This window comes from Hylobates moloch, unplaced genomic scaffold (genome assembly GCF_009828535.3).
Source record: "Hylobates moloch isolate HMO894 unplaced genomic scaffold, HMol_V3 SCAFFOLD_6, whole genome shotgun sequence".
Classification (NCBI taxonomy): Eukaryota; Metazoa; Chordata; class Mammalia; order Primates; family Hylobatidae; genus Hylobates; species Hylobates moloch.
Window position 1 is genome coordinate 7,389,970 of NW_026652281.1, and position 25,063 is coordinate 7,415,032.

The 25,063-nt window shown below is 41.4% G+C and overlaps 1 protein-coding gene and 1 long non-coding RNA gene across 4 annotated transcripts in view; both read right to left on the bottom strand.

Annotated features, from left to right (window-relative positions):
• LOC116470770 (uncharacterized) overlaps positions 1-9,717 on the bottom strand; it is a 56,506-nt gene extending 46,789 nt beyond the window's left edge. Inside the window, exon 1 of the long non-coding RNA XR_004248661.1 lies at positions 9,547-9,717. This is a non-coding gene — a long non-coding RNA (uncharacterized LOC116470770). The remainder of the gene's footprint in view (positions 1-9,546) is intronic.
• The window catches only part of CDH13 (cadherin 13), a 1,184,027-nt gene that overhangs the window by 1,019,402 nt on the left and 139,562 nt on the right, over positions 1-25,063 (bottom strand). The gene's annotated exons all lie outside the window — the stretch shown is intronic.

The window sequence follows — 25,063 nt, forward strand, 5'->3', positions numbered from 1 at the left end:
TTTTTTGAGATGGAGTCTCGCACTGTCACCCAGGCTGGAGTGCAGTGGCGCAATCTTGGCTCACTGCAACCTCTGCCTCCTGGGTTCAAGCAAATCTCCTGCCTCAGCCTCCCCAGTAGCTAGGATTACAGGCATGTGCCACCACGCCTGGCTAATGTTTGTATTTTTGGTAAAGACAGAGTTTCACCATGTTGGCCAGGCTGGTCTCAAACTCCTGACCTTGTGATCTGCCCACCTTAGCCTCCCAAAGTGCTGGGATTACAGGCGTGAGCCACTGTGCCCAGCCCATTTGTTTATTCTTTTCTCCTTTCTTCCATTCAAAATCACAGGCCCACCCTGAATCCCGGTTCTTGTGATTGGCTTTCTGAGCCCCTACTTCAGCTCCTGCCTGGTGCCCTAATAATATCACCATATGTTCTGCACCCTGGTAGAGGCACCCTCCTATATATCCATATTTCTACCAAACAACAAATGGGCATTTTAGGAGGAACTTCAAGTCTGAATATTCACCAGCTGCTTAATTTCCTGCTGTCGTGTTCCTCACCCCTGGCTGGTTACTTCCACATTTACCACATATGACATTTAGGTTCACATGTGTGCCTACTTCTTTGAATCTTTCAGACACAGTAAACCATTCTTTCTTTAGAGTTCCCACAGCAACATGGCACAGTTCTCTGTAGGTGCACTGAGCAAACTGTTGTGTAATTTTTGGTTTACATATACTCCTGTACTAGATGCTAAGCTCTTTAAGGACAGAACTGTGACTTATGTGTCTCTTTATTACCAATGCTTACACTTTTGCCAACAGATTTTTGTTTAAGGATGAGTGGTTATGTGGATGGATATAAGGCTATATTGATGGATGAGAGGGGAGGTGAGTGGGTGGATATGTGAAAGGTTGAATAGATAGATGGACTGATAGGTAGATGAATAGGTGAATGGATGGGTAGATGGACAGATTAATAGGTGGATTGGTGAATAAGTGGGTAGGTGGGTGGATGGATGGATGATAGATAAATAGGTGGGTGGATGGATAGGTGAACAGATGGGTGAGTGGGTGGATGGATGGGTAGATGGATGTGTAGGTGTGTGGGTAGCTAGACAAATGCATGGAGAATAACCTTAGCCATCAAGTTGCCAATGTACACAACAAAAAAGCTTATTTGCATTAAGATAGCATTCAACTACCAAGCCCTTGAATAAGTTCACAAAACCTGAACCACCAGCAAGCAGAACAGTAGGCAGGACCCTTGTGGTCTGCATTTCTCTAAACCTGGGCGAATATAGAGAATGCTGTAATTTCAAGCTACAGGCCAATTGGTATAATGTTTCCCTGTGGCAACTAAACAGCCTTGCCCCAGCAACAATCACATCTCTATTTCATTGTTTTAAAAAATTCCCTGCATATTAAAACCACCACTTTTATTCTTCAGAAATGATACCTCAAATGAACCTACAGGCAAACTTCACAAGACACGCTTAAAAAAAAAAAAACAATAAACGCCTAGGGAAACAAGGAAGTCAAGCCTAGACCCCACTGCCTTTCAGGCAACCTCACAGTCTCTCCAGACAGCAGGAGAAGAGGGCAGCTCCCCCAAATCTGAGCCTGTTTCCAAGTCACAGTGATTTCCTCCCTCCAGTCCAGGGTTAGTCAGAAAATAAGGAAAAGTACACTACTCAGCTACTGGCAAATGTAGAATGAAACCTAACCCTTGTTTTTGTATATCGGGTTATTACAGTTTTTATTACAACTACTGTGTTATAGATGTCTTTTCTTCCTCCAAGATAACAGAACAATGAACCAGTATGAAAGAAAAAAGCTGTCAGCATGTGTAAAGTCACTCTGTTTGTTATATTTTATTTAAAAAATTAGCTAATCATGCCAACTGTAATTTTAGTAAGTTATTTCTAATGTAAGTTTATTAAACCATGAATCTTCCCTTGAGCTAAACTAATGACCACTATTAGGTATGCTACTCTATTTTAAATGGTCAAAATATTAAATGGGATAAGTTGAAAATTATAGATAGTGATAATTACAAAATGTCAGCCTCACCTGGAATCAATTTACTACTATGTCAACTTGGGTGCAGAGGAGAAGAGTCAGTTGAAAATGTGCAGAAGGCACATTGCATGAGCTGCTGTCATTTATCCTTTGGGGACTGTCATGACTGAATATTTATATCCTCTGGTCCCGTGCAGTCATTTCTATCCTGTTTGCTGCACCCTTTATCAGAGAGCAAGGGAGAGACTGGCAAGGAGAGAAACCTCTTCCACCTCCTTAAATCCCAGGTTCTTCTTTTTTTTATTTTTTTTATTTTTTATTATACTTTAGGTTTTAGGGTACATGTGCACAATGTGCAGGTTTGTTACATATGTATCCATGTGCCATGTTGATTTCCTGCACCCATTAGCTCGTCATTTAGCATTAGGTATATCTCCTAATGCTGTCCCCGCTCCCCCCACCCCCCACCCCACAACAGTCCCCGGAGTGTGATGTTCCCCTTCCTGTGTCCATGAGTTCTCATTGTTCAATTCCCACCTATGAGTGAGAACATGCGGTGTTTGGTTTTTTGTCCTTGCGATAGTTTACTGAGAATGATGTTTTCCAGTTTCATCCATGTCCCTACAAAGGACACGAACTCATCATTTTTTATGGCTGCATAGTATTCCATGGTATATATGTGCCACATTTTCTTAATCCAGTCTATTGTTGTTGGACATTTGGGTTGGTTCTTACTTGAATTTTTGTAGGGAGAGTGGAGACAGAGCTATCAAGTAAACCAATTTTGTTTTAACCATTTGTGGGTCTACATATGTGGGGTTTCTTCTTAAATATATAGTCCTGACCTTTCCCCACCCCCATTCCTACAAGTGAGAAGGGAGCAGAAGTCTATGTAATCAGACTATTGCAGAAATCGTTGCTTGATTTAAGTCACAGATTTCAGCTGTGCTTGTTTTGTTTAGCGAAATCACCTGTGTACCTGAAATCATGGGCAAAATGGATTTGCTCCTGGCACAAAAGGGCAGAGACTGCATCCCCTAAAGTGTACCTGTCAAGGTAAGATGCAGTAATAGGATACACGTGTGCAGATCTATTTGCCTTCTTGCGGGACTGATCAATTCTCAGGAGTTGTCAAAGTCACCTCTGTGACAAAATACTATGAGAGCCATGACCTCCCACCTTTCCCCGTACTTCAATCGTCTCTCTCGACTTCCAAAATCTTTCTACCACTATCTGCTACACAGATATACAAAGGTATATTCACACAGGACAGACACACTCAAGCTCTGCATTCCTCTGTTGAAACAACTCTAACAATCTGGTTCTGGTGGAACAGAGTGTCCAGATAAACTATCCAAGGAGAGCTGTCGGTTACAGGTAAATTATGAGGTTTGTTTAAATCTTTCTTCTGGCTTTTCCTGGCATTCTCTCCTGGCCCCTCTCCTTTGCCTTCTCCAGCTCTGCCCCTTGGAGCCACTGACCATCCCTCTTGGTTCACTCCCAGACCCTTCTCTTTTGCACAATTGAGTTCAGACTGCTCTTGTCCCAAGGGAACAAGAATGTTTTCTACAGGACATCGGAGAATTGCTGTGTTAGCAGCCCTGATTTAATGTGGATGCTTGGACCTGCACAGAAATTCTCAAAGCGGCCTCTGCTCTTTCTGGTTGGATAGTTCTGTGAAGCGGCAAAGTGCACTGGTAGAGACCACAGATTCTGAAGCTGGAATGCCTACTATCTGTGTGATCTTGGACACGTCCCTCAACTTCCCTGTACCTCGGTTTTCTCATCTAGAAAATGGGGAAAATAGTACTTATCTTCTAAGGAGTAAATCTGTCAAACACTTAGAAGGATATCTAGCATACAGTAACTGCTACTTACATATTTCTTACATTTAACAAATAGTTTCCAGTGGACTCATTACTCAAGTTTTACCCTTCTCCCACCCACCGTAACTTTACACTTCTAGGTTATCTTTCCTCTCTGCTGTAAGTCCAGCCATTTCTTTGCTTTCTGGGATCTCAATTCTTCCATCTGAGATTGATTTAATAGACACAGCAGGCTCCAGGGCTAATTCCTGATCATTTCCTTTCTTCAGACCAACACTTGTATTTAAAATTATCACAAATGAAAGACCAAGGATATTTCAGTTCCTAAGACTCAGCTAATCTAAGCATTTTAAATCCACCATGGAATTAAGGAAGGAGGTGGTGGTCTTTGCCATGTTTTGTCTGTAAATGATTAAATTGGGGTTCCTACTGCCTTGTGTGCTTTAAAGCTGTTGTTCATAATGAGGGCTCTAGATAGGCATGAGTTCAACTCTACTAGTTTTAGGAAGAAAATGCATAGAATATCAATCACTGAGGAAGGAGATGTCTCCCTGCCCGCCATATCTAATAAATGCTGTGTAGTGAGAATAGATAAGGCAGACTTTTTTTTTGGATGTGATTCCAAAGGCCATTCCCAAAGAGAAGCTACAACAAGGTCTTAAGCAAAGTTTGCATCATCAATGAGTTTAAAACCTTCTATTCCAGGGAGACTACTTCAAAGGTCAACACTTATTTGTATAGAAAGGACATAGCAGCAGCGTGGCAATGCCCCCACCATCCAAAACTCTGTAATAAAATTAGATTCAACATCATGGGTCAAAACAGGTGGATGCAAAGTTATTTGAAAAGAGGGAGTATTTCTAAACCAGCACAACTTGACTAATAACCTCACTTTTTCAAACTGGAATGTGCTTATCACAGAAAAAGAGGTACCAGAGCACGCATGAATATTCAAGACAAAAGAGAATTTTCTAGAGAGACAATTCCACCCAGTAAAAGGAATTTGACACATCATTTTGCATTAAAATAATCACGGTTCTTGGAGCAGGCAGTGTCTGGCTCCCAGTGAACGCTGCCTTCTCATATGCATGTCCTTGCGTAATCCCCTCCACTGAATGTGGAGTGAACTTACTGACCCGCTTCCAAAGCATAGAAGGCAACAAAAGTGGCAGGGCATCTCTTCTATGACTGTTACCAAAAACGGTGGCTTCTGTTTTCTTGGCCCTCTGGCTTTCTGGCTCTTCTCACCTATTTTCTCTGATGAATCAAGTTGTCCTGTTGTGAGCTTCCCTCTGGAGATGTCCATAAGGCAAGGAATTAAGGGGTTCTTCCATCCAATAGCCAGCAAGGAAGCAAAGCTCTCAGTCCAGCAGCCTGAAAGAGCAGAATCCTGCCAGCAATCCCATGAACAAGCTCAAGAGCCAACCCATGCCCAGTCAAGTCTTAGGATGACTGCTGCCTCAGCTGACACCTTGACTTTAGCCTTGATTATGGCCCAAAGACCCAGCTAAGCTGCACCCATATTCTTGCTGCACAGAAATTGTGGAATAATAAATATGGTTTTAAGCTGCTAAGTTTTGGGGTGATTTGTTATATAACCATAGATTACTAATACAGATATATTATAGACCATGGTACAGAACTGTCACGAAAGACAAGGCCTACTGCATCTACTTGATGTTTCAGCTCAGGCCCACCCAGGGGCACAACTCTTGGAAGCACCATTCACAAAGACCACAATGTGGAGTTATGCAAAATTAAAGCCCTGTGACAATATTGATGCCAAATTCCAAGTCCCCAAGGGAACTGGGTTTGGTTTTCTACAGCATATTCACTATCTGACTCACATCAAGTCTCACTTTCTTGATCCCCAGTTCATCTTCTATAAAGCAGCTATAAGAATCTTAACTTTTTAGCACAGTGGCTCATGCCTTTAATCCTAGCACTTTGGAAAGTGGAGGCGAGAGGATTGCTTGAGGCCAGGAGTTGGAGACCACTCTGGGTAACACAGTGAAATGCTATTGCTACAAAAATAAATAAATAAATAAACTCAGCCAGGTGTGGTAGTCTATGTCTGTAGTCCTAGCTACCTGGGAGGCTGAGGCAGGAGGATCATTTGAACTCAGCAGTTCAAGGCTGCAGCAAACTATGACTGCATCCTGCCACTGCACTCCAGCCTGACGTTGGGGGAAATGCAAATGAGATGTCCGTGAAAAGCACAGTATCTGGCACATCGCAGGAACTATGAGCTTGAGGACTCTGAAAGTCTAGCTTCCACCAGAATTTCCAGGGCTTTGGTTCTGTGTAAAATGCTGGAACACCTAGTTCTCTGTCTTCACCCCAGGTTGAAGTGCAACCTCCCAACTCTTTCTGGTGGGAGAAGAGAGGGATGAAGCCACCTCAAAGCAGTCCTGCTTTTCCAAGGTGGTTCCCCCATTAAGTACTAGGTTTTTAATCTGGAGAGAAAACTGAACCCATAGTCAACCCGTGTAGGTGCAATGAAAACAGAAAACAGAACATGCGTTTAACTTCCTCATTCAGTTAAATCCAGCACTTCCTAAAATAAATAGGGACAGCACTGAGATTCTTATTTGAAAAGAAGGTTCATATTTGCAGGTTGTCTGCACATTGTAATACTTGCCAGTGTGTCCAGCTGCTCTCTTTGTGTCCCATTTACTACAGTCATAACCACAGATTCAGAGACTCCCACTAAGCGTGGCTGATTATTAAAAATAATAAAGCACTCCAGCTAATTGACCACCAACTCTGCACTGGGTATTTTTGCATGCAGGCCTTGATGTTCTCACAAAAGCATATGGCACAGATAGTGCCTTTTGTTTTCTTTTATCTTTTCTTCCCCTCCCTCCCTCCTTTTCTTCCTTCTTTTTCTTTCCTTCCTTCCTTCCTTTTCTTCCTTTTCTTCCCTCTCCTCCCTTCCTCTCTTCCTTAATCCCTTCCTTCATTCCTTCCTTCCTTTCGTTGACAGTCTTGCTCTGTTGCCCAAGCTGGAGTGCAGTGGCAAAATCATGGCTCACTGCAACCTCTGCCTCCTGGGTTAAAGCGATTCTCATGCTTCACCCACCCAAGTAGCTGGGATTATAGGCATGCACCATCTACGCTCGGCTAATTTTTGTATTTTTAGGAGACAGAGTGTTTTGCCACATTGGCCAGACTGGTCTTGAACTCCTGGCCTCAAGTGATCTGCTGGCCTCAGCTTTCCAAAGTGCTGGGATTCCAGGTGTTAGCCACTGCATACAGCCTGATAGTGCCCTTTCTTACTGCTCGTTTCATACTTCCATCCATTCACAAAAAAAGAGCCATCAGTATGCATCCTAAGCAGAGTAGAGTTTCAGAATAGGACAAAGGATATTTTCCTCACCATGCACCCAGGCAAATTAATATTTTTGCAAGGGTGTACACTGTGCCTGGCCCTGTGCTCAGACCTTTACCTAACTGATCTCAGGGAGGCTGTAATGTGTATTAGTTAACATCATTAATTGAGAAGACAAAATGCCTGCGTTTCACTTTTTGCTCTACCACTTAGCAGTTAGAGAATCCCGAGTATATTACTTAACCTCTCTGAGGCTTAGTTTCCTCCGCTATAAAATGGGGAATAACAGGGCACCTTTCCCATAGCAATGACATAGAGATAAATGAGCCAACAGGTTTTAAACGCTTAGCTCGTCTTTCCAAGGTGTCAATAAATGTTAGTGATTTAACCCTTGATACAACCTATGGGGTGAGCGTGATCCCGCACCATTTTAGGTATGAGAAAAGTAAAAGTCAGAGAAGGTAAATAACTTCCACAAGCTCATACACACAGCTGGTAAGTAATAAAACCAGACTTGATATCCACACATGACTATTCAAAAAAATGGTTACTTTACTGTATTAGGAGGCTCTGCTGACTTTCTTGCATATTATGATTACAGTGACCCCATTTTGACTATTTTCTGAGTGCCATATACTGTGCTAAGAGCTTTACATGCATTTACCTATTCACTCTATCACAACTATATACAGTAGGTACAACTGTCATCCTCATTTCACAGATAAGACAGCTGAGGTATAGACAGGTGCTCACAGTCCCAAGTCAGTGGTAGAGACATCTCCTGTTCACCATACCCTATTCTACTCTCCTTCCAGCATGTGGGAGGATTCCAGTCTCTAGGGCCATTAGGTAGAGTCCTGCAACCCGATCTTGCTCCTGGGCTGCAGGTAGAACTGATCCATTTTCTTTCCAAGTCAAGGCATTTAACCACCAAGATTCTCCAGCATTTTTATTCCTCAGCTGCAGCTATAGGAACAGCTTGTTTGGTAACAGAGGAGCCATAGGAGGAGATAGCCCAGCATGCTGCCCCACCAGGTGCAGGAACGCACCCTGACCAGGGGGCTTCTCATGAAGGAGAACTAAACCCGCTCACAGGCTCTGAGATCTGTGACTGTTGATGAATGCAGCAAAACCTCACCTATCCTGGTGGATACAGTGAGCACACAGAATTTCCAGAATTTAAATCCTAGAAAATGAGCACCATAACTTTAACACAGGGTGATGGTAAGCATTAAGTTATGTCAGATAAAGTCTATATGAAAGGACATAGCACAGAGATGAGCACAAAGAAAATGTTCAATAAATGCTTGTTGAATGAAAGAATTCTTTTTCTGAAGGTCAAGATTGAAACCTCCTAAAGAATACACAGTGGTAGACCCTGACACTAGGTAGTGCTTCCTCTGTGTCATATATATTTCTCTGGGCTTCATACATGCAGACTCACTTATTTCTCACAGTAACCTGTGAGATAGCTACTGTAAGCATCCACAATTTACAAATGGGGAAACCAAGCCATGTAGAAACAACAAAAAAATAATGAACTGAAGTCATATAGATGTAAATCGAAGAGCTGGGTCTCCAACCCAGGCAGTATGACACCAGAGCCCGTATTCTTTTTTTTTTTTTTTTTAAAGCACTGCTTCAGTCAAGGGAAAAGAGCCTATATTCTTATCCACTGTGATGCAGCTTCTCCGTTGGCAACTAATTAGGGAAGCAAATTTTTTTCTTTTTTAAAGAGAACTCCAGTGATGAGTAATTAGTAAAGAAGAACAATATTGGCTGGGCACGGTGTCTTACTCCTGTAGTCCCAGCACTTTGGGAGGCCAAGGCAGGTGGATCACGAGGTCAGGAGATTGAGACCAGCCTGGCCAACATAGTGAAACCCCGTCTCTACTAAAAATACAAAAAAATCAGCCGAGGGTGGTGGTGGGTGCCTGTGATCCCAGCTACTCAGGAGGCTGAGGCAGGAGAATTGCCTGAACCTGTGAGGCGGAGGTTGCAGTGAGCTGAGATCAAGCAATTGCACTCCAGCCTGGGTGACAGTGTGAAACTCCATCTCCAAAAAAAAAAAAAAGAAAAAAAAAGAAGAAGAAAAACAATATTCACTTTACAGAAATATTAAGAAAAAGAAAAAAAATGCAATGTTGGGAACATAAGGGAAGATTTATTTTCAGTTTGCTTCAGGTCAGTTACTTCATAATGGTAACTGAACACACATACATACGAATGTACATACCTAGAGGAAAATATAAAATGAATTGGAGATTGGTGACACTTGAAAGGTAGCTCTAGACTGTACTGTTACAGCATAAAACACACAACAAAAGCACCTCAAATACAAAGCTGAGACCTACCTAATGTTCAAAGGAAACTTCCAGACCTACCTCCACTATGTCACAGGGACAAGTCCACCTATTATTTCCTCCTTCAGGACTGTTTATGACAGGGGATCCCTGGGGGCCCAGAAGTGGGAGCAGGGCAGGGGTGGTAGCCTTCCACTTCCAGACCCTTCATATGTCCTTGCTGCTGGCCACTACATCAATCCACGGATGGGCAAGCCAGAGAAAGGAAGGAAGAACTTTCACAAAGCAGTGGCTCTTATGGCAAAGGAAACCACAAAGAACAAGAGGAATGTTTACCTCTCTTACCACAAAAGAATGCACACAGCCTGACTGCTAATGATTCTGCTGGCTCAGCCCCATGTCCCAGGTTTGTTCTGCCTTTCTCAGCCTCTGTATCCTTTGTTTTGGGCCAGCCGGGAGCTGATTCTGAGAGATGAAAGGAGTGTATCCAGACCTCCATCCCTCGATGAGATTTGAGTTCCATCCTTTCCACACCAGGAGGCCCAGCTACTGATTCTGGGCTCCTGTGCCCTCTCTACATGTTTATTTTTTTCCCGATAACCAGATGGTTAAGCCTATAATCGCGTAAAATTAGGTTACTCCCACGTCATCCTGATGGCCACTGAAGCAACCTATGCCCTCACAACCATGTGTACTCAGTTCATAGGAAGTGGGACCTATTCTGTCGAAGTTATTCAATCTTTGCATATGGAGTCAGACTGAATGGATTCAGAGCTCAGCCCTCCCACTATGATGTTAGACATATTACTTTACTTCTCTAAATCTCAACTTTATCATCTGTAGAAGAAGGAGGACAAAGATGATAATGATAATTAGACTGAGGATAATGATGATGAAATCTACCTCCCAGGGCTCCTATGAAGATTAGCCAAAGTAAAGCATCTAGTTCAGTGCCTGGCAGTGCAAGTATTCAGTAGCTTAGTTAGCTATTTTAATCTCAGTTATTTCTAGGTTTTTTCTGCCTAGCATGTCTCATACCCAGGCCACCTCAGGTTGAGAGACCTTACTCTGAAATCCTGCAGCTTCCCCTCCCTCTCACCAGTTTCCTTTTTCTCACACACCTCTGCCTAGCCTGTGTGGGCAGGGGCAGGTTTCCTACCACACTGCAGCTGGTATACATGAGTGCTGCAGCAGATGCTGTCCCTGCCCCAACCACATCCCCTAGGTTTTCTTTGCCATTTTACGGCACACAGACCCCCAGTGTGCTTCCATTCCCAAAGGCCAGCAGCTGCGGTAGTATGCCAGTAAATATTTACTAAACATGTCTGGGTGGAGGGAAGGGAGCCCTAATTTGTAATATTGGCCAATTTCCATGGTGTACATACACTCACCATGGCTGATTTCAAGCTGTCAGTGGGGTCAACCAGATTGCAAAATTCCTAACAATTTAACATCCAGCTCTTCCAAGCCATTGCTAACCAACACCAGCACGTCAAGGGCATCTGTGTCTTTTTCCAAAAGGCTGCGTCTAGGCTAATGGATCTGCTTTGTCTGTATGCATGAAGTACAGAAGCATCTGACAACTTGTGCCCCTGCCTGCCCACTATCCCAGCAGCCTTTAACCAAGGACTTGTGGGTCAAGAGGTATAAATACTCAAGTTGCCTTGCCCCAAAGGAGCCAGCACGGAAGTGCAAATCACATCATTCCCAGTATCCCTGGAAGATGAGGCCAAAGTTATCTCAATGGGACTTCGCTTGAGATGACACCCTTGCTCAGTCTCCCTCTTGCCAAACTAAGTTTGCACTTCCCTATACGTTTTTCCTAGCAACCTTTCTGATACATCACTTTCACACAAATTTTCATCCCAGGACCTTCTTCTGGGGAACCAAACTTAAGGCAGCACTTAAGAGTTTGCATTCTAAAGCTGGACAGACCTGACCTGAAATCATGATTCTGATACAAGCTGGTGGACTGGGGAAAGTTACTGAAACTCTCTGAGCCTCCGTTTCTCCATGTCCTTTGCCCCACTGTCTCCACTTTCGGGGAGGAAGAGTCGTTGAGTGCACAGGTGTGGTGAAGCGAGCTGTAATGCTGATGGCAGAATAGATTAATAGCCCTTTACAAATGCTATCAAGCAGCCTCTACTTAGACCCTTGCAAACACCAGTCATATTGGGCCCAATGGTACCAATTTAATACATCCTTTCTAAGCAGAGAATCCCAAACTTAGAAAGTGTATGTACACAGATAATCAGTTTAGCCCAGTGCTTTGTATATAATTGACATATAATACATTTTAATTAATTGATAAGTCAAACTACTATTTATCATTGTAAAAAACTGGAAAGCACCTTGATTTCAGTGAACACAAAGGAAGAGCTAAATATTCTGGGGTTGACTTGTGATAAACAATTTATGCAATGTTAAAAATTATGTTTGTAAAAAATTATAAAACAATATAAAAGGGTTTATGAAGTATAGTCAAACAAATTTTAATTTATGCTAAAGTCACAACTTAATTTTTAAAAAATATACACATAAAAAATTGGAACTACTGGGCCAGACGTGGTGGTTCACAGCTGTAATCCTAGCACTTTGGGAAGCCGAAGAAGGCGGATTGCCTGAGCTCAGAGCTCAGTAGTTCAAGACCAGCCTGGGCAACGTGGTGAAATCCCGTCTCTACTAAAATACAAAACATTAGCCAGGCATGGCAGCGTGCGCTTTCAGTCCCCGCTCCTTGGGAGGCTGAGGCAGGCGAATTGCTTGAACTTGGGAGGCGAAGATTGCAGTGAGCCGAGATCACACCACTGCACTCCAGCTTGGGCAACAGACTGAGACTCTGTCTCCAGAAAAAAATAAAAAAGAAAAAAAAGGAAATATAGAAAATAAATGTGCCACAATAATACTGAACTAAAATATGTATCTCTAAGCGGAAGAATATTATGCAGTAATTGAAAATTGACTGCTTAAAAATCATGAAATGACATCTGTCTATGGAATGTCAATATAACTCAAAGCATAATGATTGAATATGTAACTATATAGATTAAACTTATGATGATTTTTTAAGCAGGATAGTGAATATATGATTTTTGATGAGTCAAACTATAAAAAAATAAACCAACCACTTGAAAATGTATGCATAAAGGAAAAAGACTATATAACCAAACTGTTAAGAACGATTATAATTGGACGGCAAACTTTGAGCAATTTTCTTCCTTTTCCTTTTTTATGTTCCAAATTTTCTCTAATTAAGGAGAATTACTTTTATAATAAACAGAATTTTTGATTGATTGCTTGGGTAACAACAGTGCAATGTGCACAAACACACACACACACACACACACACACACAGATGAAGTAACAAGGAAAGCAAGGCAGAACATTCCTATTCGAACACTATTCTCTAATACTTTCCAAGTTTGTTTTCTAATAAGACCAAATCACAGCCATGTTCTGTGGCAGTTACTAGCCTGAGCTAACTAAATAATCTGACTCAAAGGAGAACTTCCCAAGCCATAGACAGTTGTGCTTCGGCTGACATCCAGCTCTGGCAAAATTAGATGGAGACAGCAGCTGGGTGGTAGAGTACACAATTCAACAACAGGGAAATCTAGAACTCTATGCTTATTGAAAATCCAATTCACTTATCTTTGTCTGTGCCGTGTGCACCATGCATTCATGGGCAGGTGAATCTCACCCTTTAAATCAAATTTCCTCTCTGACTTACGGTGTCACATTTCATAGGTTTAAGTCTATTGTTTCCAACTGAATTTTGCTTTTTAATTGCAATGCATCAGGTAAATATGTTCTTGCTGATGCATTAGAAAAGCCAGGTCAATGGAAACACATTGATTCACCACCTGGTGGCTACGTGTCTTTCTGTGAATAATTTGTCATTTGCAAACATAAAGGAAAATCTAGGGCATCATGGAATTGCTCCTCTCCTCCTCCATCAATTCCTATCATGAGAAAAGTAGCATTCATCCTGGGTAATATTCATTCACTTATATGTAGGGTGGCAACAGGAGACATAAATGTCAACAGCCACTAATGTCCTCTTCAATGTTACCATTCTCCAGAATTAGAGGTTCAACTTGGCCTCCATAAAGAGACAGGTATCAGCCTTTATTTCTTCTTCTTCCCTGATGCTGAGGCCATGAAGCCTTTTTAATACCCTATTTTCTAACACAGGAGGATACAGTATATAAAACCTGCCATCTGGCTCTTTCTTTTTTTGATGAAGCCATTTACATTTTCGTAGTATAATTAGGATTGCACTGTGACTTGTCAATATTCTTCTGCCATGGCATCAAATAAGAGTTTAAGTATACCTGCAACTTTGATGATTTATTTGTTGCAGAACGCTTTCAAGCACTAGTGAGGAATAATTACCAGGGAGATTATTACAAGGTGTTGGGTTAATTAAATATGATAAAGCCATTTGCCTGTGACATGATGGGTCTGTTTCGATCTAAATGATATAAAATGGTTAGACTCATCGAAGACAACATGATGACCTCACAGAAGATTATACCTAACCAAAATAGAATCCTGCTAATGATGTTTCAGAATTTGATGTTCTATCTCAATCTTGCTAGCTGTCTTTTTAATCAGAGAGATGCCATTACAATGATTATTCTTGAACATTTGTGCCCAGCCCTCATGAGAAAGCAAGAGACCTGCTAACTAACTCAAAATGTTTGCAAAATACAAAATATTAAAAGTGTGAAAGGGAGCCTGCGGACACAGAATTGCTTCTGATCTTCTTTGCTAGGCTAAATCAGAGTAAGTCTTAACTGAGGATGGTCTGCTGGGTTAGACAGCTAAGAAACAATAAGAGATCAGAGCCTGATGTTCAGTGGCTGCTGAACAATATCCTTCAACCATTGGAAATGTTGCCGAGCTGTAAACAGACCTAAGCACTAGGCTGGATGATCCTGAAGCCCAGCTCTCCTAAACCGCACCAAAGATTTTGAGATAGGGATAAAGATTTCTATTTTAATTCCAGAGCAGCAACAACAGAGATCAAGACTATACCATATTTTTGAAGATATAAAAAGCATCTTATACCATGAGGATTAATAGCTGGAAGCTACCATGCTGTGGTAGTAAAATGGCAATAAAATGAACACAGTCCTTATTGCCTAACCTCCATTTCCTTGGGAAGGCCATGTTGACAGACACAAATTCTGCAAAAGCTGTAGTGGCTGAAATGGTCAATTCAGTAAAATACTGCAGTAAGCCCAGTCCCACAATATCAATGAAACTAATTGCTAAAATGATTGGCCAGGTGAGAGGCATCATTATCAACTAGCAAGTATCTATCAGCACCTTGCACAATCAGGCCACTGCACGGAACAAAATAAACAAACACCTTATGAAACTTTACTCCTGTTAATAGTAAGACATGAACTTGCAATTTAGTTGAGAAAATTAGGCATATGTTGCATGATTGTGTAGCATTCCCACCGGCCACAAGGTGCGTCTCTCATGACTTCATGTTTAGGCTTCGTCCACATGAGAGCAATCACTCCTGACAGTTTCCTTCCCTTCTTCACTTCCCCCCTCTTGAATCTTTAGCCTCAACCCAAGGCACACCCATGACTCAGGGATGATCCCCTTGGCTCTTTCCCCATCACTCCTCACTCTTCGTTTCTCTTTGAGGCCTTCCAATGGTCACTCTAGATCCACTCCTTTTGGCTCGTGGGGTGAAGAGTACCTGTGGTCTAGCCCCTCCCCGGAAAGCTAAGCAAGCACATGGACCCTCAGTACCAGTCCTCCCACCTAACTCTTCGTTAGTTTATGACCAGGAGCTGATCACTGATGACAACATCAACAGTTACTGGGATGGCAATCCAGTGTCCAAAGGAGAGAGACCTCAGGCAGAAACCCAAGGGAGTCAATGCAGACTTTGGAAAAGTTTAGGATTGCAGCTGATCCCCAGAGGAAGGGCAGAATATGAACAGACAGAGACCAGGGAGTGGTGGAAAGAAAGAACATGAGCAAAGGCACTAAGCTGGGCAAGTTAAAGGGGGCAGGGACCAGGAGCACACAATGTGTTTGGCACAGGGAATTTAAATCTGGCATCAAGGTGAGTTAGGCTTCTATAAACACAAAAATATTTGTTTTTCCCGATTCAGAAGCACACTGGTGCAACAACATGCAAGGATCCTAAAAACAACATGTTGAGTGGAGGAAGCCTTACCTAAAAGAGTATGTGCTGCATGATTCTATTTATATCAAGTTCCAGAGCAGGTAAAACTAATCCAAGATAGAAAACAATCAGAGCAAGGTTTGCTGTGGTAGGAGTCAGAATTGACTGGGAAGAGGCTTGAGGGAACTTTCTGGAGTAATTCTGCATTTTGGCAATGCGTTGGGTTACATTGATGTATGTATTTGTTAAAACTCAGAATACACACTTAAGATTTATGCATTTCACTGTGTGTAAATTTTACATCAAAAGAGAAACAATATGTAAGCAAATATCGAACTCTACTGAATAAGATGCATGCTGAAGTATTTAGAGGGAAAGCATCTCTACAATTTATTTTGAAATGTGTCCAGTTGAAAACATGAGGTAGATTAGTGGATGGATGGGAGACGCACAGAAGGAAAGATAGATGGTAAAATGAGTGGATTAAATGGTAACGGTAGAATCTAGGTGGTGGGTACATGGGTGCTCACTGCAAAATTAAACTTTTCTGTACGTGTAAAAAATTTTATAATAAAATATTACTTCTAAAAATATTGTATGTTGGGTACAAATACATCTTCAATATAAGGTCAATATTATATTTTATAGTATATTTTATAGTATATAGTCAAGGGACATCTCATATTTTGCACTGAGGAATGCTGAGAAGAAAGCAATTTGGGGGGAATTTAATCAGATATATTTATTTGGATAATGATATACAGGAATATATTGGATAATGATATATGGTAAATACATAAACAATGAGGGTTACTATTATTATGATAGAGTGGCCACTATCTCTGTGTGAAGCATTAGGCATTGTCTCATTTAGTCCTCACAAGAGCCTCAGGAGAGAGATAATAAAGCTCTATAGATTAACTGCTTTGTTCCGAGCTAACCAGGCAGAAAGGTATACTGCCAAAATCAGGATTCAAACCCAGGTCCAACTGATCCAGAATCCATGTGGCATCTTTGCACTTTGTCACAATACTCTACAGTTATCCTTGGCAAGGTAGAATATTTCCCAGCCTCACATCACTCCTCCATTTTCTTCAGTGTTCAGGCGAGAGTTTCAATCCTTCAGAAACAGTTTGGACCTGGTGTTAAATATATCAGCTTTGGATTTACGGGTTTTGCACATTATTCTCAGTGCATCTTGACCTACATTTTACACATTTTCCTTGACTTAAAAAAGAAGTTACGCTAGACATCTCACGTCGCATAAGACTTTTTAGCAGAAGCCTAAAGAACACTCCAGCCTTATTTCAGAAGAGTGATTTTTATGTTGGGCTTCTGGAAACAGAAGTGAGGTGGTAAGGAAAATATTTTGGGGGCAGCCAGCTCTTGGGGCACCTTCATTCTCCAGCTTAGTAATAAGAAACCTCTCCAGAATATACAGAGTTGCTGTAGATTTCTCTATTAAGCTTGGACTTTGGGGTAGCACAAAAGTGCATTCTGAACTCACATAACTATGAGAGATGATTTTATGAGAAGCGATTTAACTCCTGTGAGAATCTGTCTTCTCATATAATGGGGATAATTCCATGTAATTCTCAAGTCATTACAAGAAGAAACCAACGTCCAAGAACTCACAGGGCCTGGTCATGTGTAGATGCTAAATGAAATTTTATTTCCTTCCCACTCTCTTCCCCAGGCCACAGGAAGACATGACACTCAGAGAGACAGTGAAATACTCTTCAGAGGTAAGTTTAACACCAAAAATTAGCAATTATGCCTCCCTTAGAATGCTTTTCCGTTGAGAAGCTCATAGTATAAACAATTATACACTTATGAAGGCAATTATTCTCTTTTATGCCACATGATTTTCTCATCATAAATACCCATTCACAATGTAGATTCCCCATTGATAGCAGCATCATCAACGCCAGCCCTGGGAAGGCTCACGGGGTGGTCGGTGGGGAGTTGTCAGTGAGTTTTCAGTCAGAAACACCGCAGTCTATGATTTTGACAGTTAAAATAGAAGGAGTAGGGAATCAAATTCCATTTAAGACTTTTAGAGCTGGGAACTCAATGGAAACTTCTTGAACTGAGCTAAAGATGAGGGGGCTTTGTACCAGATGCATAATAGCAGTATCTTTACAAGGAAACCCTTAATGCTGTAGAAGGGCTTACAGTCTTGGTAATCGGAGCTTCAAGAGGTATTTAGCTGATAGAATTCTGAAATTCACTGTGAATCAAAGAACTCAAATACTCATCTCTTTAAAAAGTAAAAGAATAAACAATATTCGGTTTGTTCTGACACATCCATAAACTACATGGAGGTAAGTGGCTTCCACAAAGAAATGAATGATTTAAGAATGAATGAAGGCAGTGCACTTTGGGAGGCCAAGGTAGGCAGATCATCTGAGGTCAGGAGTTTGAGACCAGCCTGGCCAACATGGTGAGACCCTGTTTCTACTAAAAATACAAGAAATTAGCCAGGCATGGTGGCAGACGTCTGTAGTTCCAGCTGCTCGGGAGGCTGAGGCAGGAGAATCGCTTAAACCTGGGAGGCAGGGGTTTCAGTGAGCCAAGATAACAACATTGCACTCCAGCCTGGGTGAGAAGAGTGAAACTCCATCTCAAAAAAAAAAAAAAAAAGAATGAATGAAATGAATGAAGATGAAGGGACTCTGTGAATGTGGTTCCACATCACAAGATAAAGGGACACAAGGCAGCAAACAAAATTACCTCTCCAATTTGTGTCTTTCATTCATTACTCAACACACATTTATTCATGTCCTTCATGTATTATTCAACACACGTTTATTGAGCACCTACTATGGGCCAGGCATCATGCCTTCACTATGTTCTCAAACTACATCTGTAGAATAAATGAACACAAATTATACCTCATATTTTTTAATCCCACTAAGGCTATGTATTAGATCTCAAAATGCCTTCTCTGCTATCACATCTATCTGCTTCCCTCCCACTCATAGGTTAAACCTCTTCCCTCTTCTGAACAGAGATTTGAGACTTCCCTTTCAATTTCTAGTTTTATTTCACTAAGAGCTGAAAGAATCCTCCTCAGAGGGTAGAGAAGGAGAAGAACCTAAATGGACGAATGAGAATCCTTTCTAGTAGGTAAGTGGCAAGACCATGGTCTTGGGAACCAAATAATCAGCTGCTGAATTCAGTTTCTAGATCCCCCAGTTCTGAGCTGCATGACAATTCAAAAGTTGCAGTCATGCTTAGCCTGTGTACTTGTCTGTAAATGAGGAATACGTATTCTAACAACAACAACAGCAATAATAATACAAATAACACCTACTTTGTAGCTTCTAGTGAGAATAACATGTGAATAGGAACAAGCCAGGTCTATGGTCTGGGCAGTAATAAAAGGTTGATGCATTAGCACATCCTAAAACAAGCAGAGTTTGGAATGCGAGATGCAACCAGTCCTGGTCACTCTACCCCTTTCCTTTTCAAATCCAGGGGTGGCCAGGCACAGTGGCTCACACCTATAATCCCAGCATTTTGGGAGGCCAAGGAAGATGGATTGCTTGAGCCCAGAAGTTCAAGACCAGCTTGGACTACACGGCAAAACCCTATCTACAAAAAATTACCTGGGTGTGGTTGTGTGCACCTATAGTCCCAGCTACTGGGGAGGCTGAGGTGGGAATATCACCTGAGCCTGGGCATCGGAGGCTGCAGTGAGCTGTGATCGCATCACTGCACTCCAGCCTGGGTGATAAGAGTGAGACTCTGTTTCAAAAAATACGTGAGTAATAAAAATAAAAATAAAATCCAGAGGCTCATTATATAGCTATTGAAAAGACAGATATCAACTCATGTATTCACTGTTGTTGTTTTCAATAAATTACCACTGTCAAATATGTGCAGACATTGCATTTTTAAGTAAATAATATGTTTTGACTGAAAATGTTGGCCAGTGGCTCTCATCTCCATGTGAACCTTTTCATTTTTTTCTTTCATTCAGCAAACAGTTGTTGAGTGTTCACTATGTCACAAGTGCGCTCCCAGGATTAGGGATTAAACACGGACCAAGACAAGCAGAGAGCCTGTATTCACAGAGCGTGTATTCCAGAGGAGGAGGTGGAAAATAAGCAACTTTTAAATGATTTACTGTGTCAGGAAATAAGTGCTGTGAAGAAAAAGCAAAGCAGGATAAAGGGACAGAGAGTGACAGGAGACAGGAGGGATGCTGATTTATGTAGGGTGACCTGTGCAAAAAGAGGACGTTTAAGTAAAGATTCTGATTGAAAGAAAGAGCAAGGCTTACGGATACTGTGTGGGCATGTCAAGCAGAAAGAGCAGCACATACAAACGCCCTGGGGTACATGGACGCCTGGTGTGTTCTGGGGCTGGTGCAGCCAGAGCCCCATACTCATGTGCTTATATAAAATCTATAAATGTCAAGGTACTGCTGGTTATTTTTTCACACAGTAGCACCAGGAATGTCCTGTTTTGTACTTGCAATCTTAGAGCAGTTCATGTACCCCGGGAAAGCATAGGAGATAATTATCTTTCCTAAAAAACATCATTAATCCACTTTAATCACTCCACAATAATGGCTATTAATGAAGAGAATGCCCACCCAAACCACCCCTGGCATCCCCAAGCATGAGAATCTGTTGATTAGAAAGACATTTCTAAACATATGCAAGGAGAGCAGAACTCTTCTCTTTCTCTTTCTCCAACACAGCAAGTCTTCGCTTTTGGCACCCAAGTTTTGCTCAAGGCATTCCAGGGAACCCCTCCAGGAAGTCCAGCATGCCCACTGTTTGGCCAGGGGATTTTAGTGAACAGACATGGAAGCAGTGACCCAGCCAGCAACAAGACCATCACCAAGAACACCAAGATGGGGAGAACTGCAAATCAAGAAGCAAAGCTGACAGTCTGGCTTCTAATTAGTAGAAAGTTAAAGTCATTTTGAATCATTAGAATTACTGACTTAGGAGTTTATTAAATAACATCCTCTCACATATATTTTCTATTAATACTCTGTGGTAGCTCCCGTTAGCTTCAGCACTTGAGAACTTTGTGCATTAAGAGATAATATTTTAGAAAATCACAGGTATATATTGTGCCAAGAAGTACAAGCTTGAATAATTTTCTTTTTATGAATAGTAGATAACAATTTAGAAGTAATCAATTCTAATGGCACAGAATGCTTAAAAATCCTGAGCAACAGATCACCATGGGAGCAGAAAGAGAATCTTAGTAATCATTACATTCAACCTCTTCATTTCATTTTTGGGAAGAGAGAGTAGCGGGGTGAAGTCCAATGTGCAGGTCACTTGGGGGAAAAGAAGGGGACTGCAGCCAGCAGTCCAAGGTACTCTCTCCTGCCTAGCTGCTTCCTTTCTAGCCTCTGATTTGTGGTTTCACTTTCCAGCTCCACTTGACACACTCTGTAAAAAATTCAGCAAGCCTTTCAAGTGCTTAAATTGCCATTTCTCTTTGTCTTTTAGCTTTTGTGCCTTTAATGCATAACTCACCTGTGAAAACTCAGTGTAAACAGAAACGATTTTTCTTATTATCTAAAGTTATTATATTTTGATATTTTTCCTACTAGGATGTGTGTGAATGTGTCTGTGTGTATAAAAAATCATACATCATGAGAAAAATACCTTTTAGACATCACCTCAAATTTCACAGCTTGGAATCATTCTCATTTTTACCCCTCAAAAATATGTCAAATTCTCCTCATCACAAGGCAACTTGGAAAAACATTAACTTAAACAAATGCAAGTTGTTGAGATATGAAACAAGTGAAAAATATTTTTTGGAACTTTATGTCTTTTAATCATATCTAAATCACAAGCCTGCAAACTCCCAGTTAATTGCTGCCTTCCCTTGGCCTTGTTCAGCATATTCATGATGCAATGCCACGTGATGAAACCAACTGATCCCAAATAATTGATTGAGAAGTAGCCTTCTGAGGTGGAAAGAACATGAAAGCTAAGTTTAGACAGCACTTACTCTGAACATCAGAAGTTGGCTGGCTGCCCCACACTCTGTGACTAAATGTTCTCATCTGAGGAATGAAAAGTAAGTAGTATTTATCCTACTGATTGTGACATGATTTGGATATTTGTCCCCTCCAAATCTCATGTGTTGAAATGTGCCGTGTGTGGCGGCTCACATCTGTAATCCCAGTACTTTGGGACGCCGAGTAGGGCAGATCACCTGAGGTCAGGAGTTCAAGACCAGCCTGGCCAATATAGTGAAACTCCTTCAAAAATACAAATATTGGCCAGGTGTGGTAGCACATGCCTGTACTCCCAGCTACTTGGGAGGATGAGGCAGGAGATTCACTTAAACCTGGAAGGCAGAGGTTGCAGTGAGCTAAGATCATGCCTCTGCACTCCAGCCTGGGTGACAGAATGAGACTCCAAAAAAAAAACAAAAAAAAATGTGATCCCCAGTGTTGGAGGTGGAGTCTGGAGGGAGATATTTGGCTTATGGGGGTAGATCCCTCCTGAATGGCTTCCTGCCAACCCTGCGATCATAAGGGAATTCTCCCTCTATTAGTTACTACAAGATCTGATTGTTGAAAAGGGCCTGGCACTTCCTCCTCTCTCTTGCTCTCTCTCTCACCATGTGACATGCCTGCTCCCCCTTCACCTTAAACCATGATTGTAAACTGCCTGAGGCCCTCACCAGAAACAGATGCTGGCACCATGCTTCTTGTACAGCCTGCAGAACCGTGAGCCAAATAAACCTCATTTCTGTAAATATTACCCAGCCTCAGGTATTCCTTTATAGCAACACAAAAGGGACAAATACAGGTTGCTATGAGAGTCATACAGAAATAACTTCTGTTTCCCTCTTGGATGATTCCTAGTATGCAGTAAAGATAATAGATACCATATAACAGGTATATTTTTGTAAACAGGGTCCAAACTATGAATCATCTAAAGTAAGGTGTTGTAATGGCATAATATTAACGAAAGTACAAAATTTTTCAGTTCGTCTCTACTCATAAAATCATAAGATAAATACTGGTGAATTTTATACTAGACGCAAATGACAGTATATCAAATGACTATGATGTGGCCACTTCCTAAGCCCAATGCCTCTTCCCACCTTCCAGCAAAAAGGTAAGAATTCATCTCTCTCTGTTATTTTGATAACAGGCTAATTGTATTTTTGCGCAGGTGGTACTATGTTCCTTCTACCCCCTCAGTAAGTACCCTCAATGAGCCGGGTGCTTACGTCAAACTGGCACAGATGTGTCTATGTGTGGAGCAGCCCTGAAATAGGTGTTCTGGAAAATATTTGTGTTCCAGAAAAACTCTATGCTTAGGAAAATTGTGCAATAAAATCATAAGGATTTTGGAAAAGACAAGATTAGAGTAGAATACCCCAGATCTTTGCAACTTTGTAATCACATAATTATTGCAAATAATAATTATAATCATAATTTTTAAAACTGGCATGTTTGAGAAGACATAAATTCTTAATAAATGAAAACTTACAGTAAATATAAGTCTTTCCCTTTAAAAAATGTGGATTGGGGCTTGGTAGAAGGGTTATAATGAAAGGTTGAGTCTGCTGAATTATGGAAACAGAGGAGCAGTGCATGAGGATCGCGGAGAATTACTCAATAAGTACTTCTAAGAGAGAGGATTTGGAAAGTGAGTCAAGAGGCAGAACCTATTTGAGTTGTATAGACCATTCTCTATTCTTCTGAGGTGTGCTGCATTCAGCTACGTTAGTATACACTCCTTTAATTGCTGCTTCTTGATAAGGCAAAATATCAATTTTCTATGGAATACTGCATATGGACCAAAGTCATTTTTATGTTATATTATAGATATATATTATATATGTGTATACATATGTATGTGTATTATATTCATGTTATATTATACATATACATATATATTACTACATATTAATATATATTCCCCTATTTAACCAATTCCCTATGAGTTTTTGCCTTATAGAAACATTCAGTATATTAGAAATAGACTTTATTTAGAGGAAGACCATAATGCATTGGTCCCTACACTGATAGCTCCTGATCTTCCCTAAAATGGGTGTAGTATTTTATTGTCTTAGTTTGAATAATCCCAAAAGCAAAGCCTGAGGCAAGGATTTTGGAGCAGATAATATATTTGGGAAGCACAAGTGAGGAAGTGTGAAAAATGAGGCAGAGAAGGCAGATACACAAATAAAATTTATACTAAAAATCAGGTTTCTGCTCACTCCCAATGGGGACACTCTAAGGAGCTGTGTGGAACCTGACTCAGAATTGTCTCACAGGAAGCCGGGGCATTTATCCACTGACTCTCAACAGTTAGGAGAGACCCCATGGAGCCAGCTTCCCCACATTTACAGGACTGACTTGCTTGCTGCTTAATAAGCCCCCAGTGCTGAGAAAGCCCTTAGACAGAGAAGAAGGATAGTGGCTGCAGACTGTCTACCTTGACTAGGTGAACTTAGGTGGACCAAAGGACTAGCAGAAAGAGAATTATGTAGCTGTTACGTGTAATTAAGAAAAGACTGGCAGAGGCTTCAGAGATTTACATGAGACTAAATCAACTGGGAAAACTGAAGTATGCTAACTCAAACTATGGTTACACACGAGGCTGCCATGCTTAAATTTCAATGATTAGTAAATGTTCATTGGGCTAATCATGGCCCCATCCTCTGATAAAATAGAAGCAGCCCAATGCCTGTTACACCCATAGCCCATTTAGAAAAAAGTGCCTACATTTACTACCCCTCCCGAGGAAGAAGCCCTCTGTAGTTCCTTAAGCATAGGCGGCCATGCTCTGTGCCACGTGACCTCTCCTCTAGAGGCTGCTGATTGGCTCACTGGGAACATGTGACCTAAGAGCACCCATCTATAGGCTGTCTAATGCACAGTTCCACCCAATCAGCTTCTCCCTCAGAAACTTGAACTGGTGGGAGTCAGAAGACTGCTCAGCTGCAAAGAGACACTAAAAGAAATGGGGAGACAAAGCAAAGCAGGGTATCAACAGTCTCCTGGGCCAAGGTGGTGACACAGAAACCCAATCACTAAAGTTGGGACCTTAACTTTCCCTCCAGTTCCTCAATCAACTTCCCATTTCCAAGACACCTGCATGTCCAGCTGTTGCAAGTTTTCTGAGATTCTCATCACCCTTACTTCTCAAATTCCTGTTACTTCAACATAGCCTGTGTCGCTTTTTTTCTTATAGCTCAAAGAATCGCATTATAGCTCAAAATACCAGGTGAGTATTGCCCATTCCTCAATTTTGACCAGGTCTTTTCCCACTTGGTCCAGGGAAAATGTCCCTTGGAGACTACATACTCAATGCTGGGGGCTTGGCACTCACCGGTCATCAACAAAGATGAGATTATCTACAACTAACCTGAAAGGTAAAGCCATTACCTTTGCATTCATACACTTGCCAGAGAGATTTCTAGTCTCAAAATGGA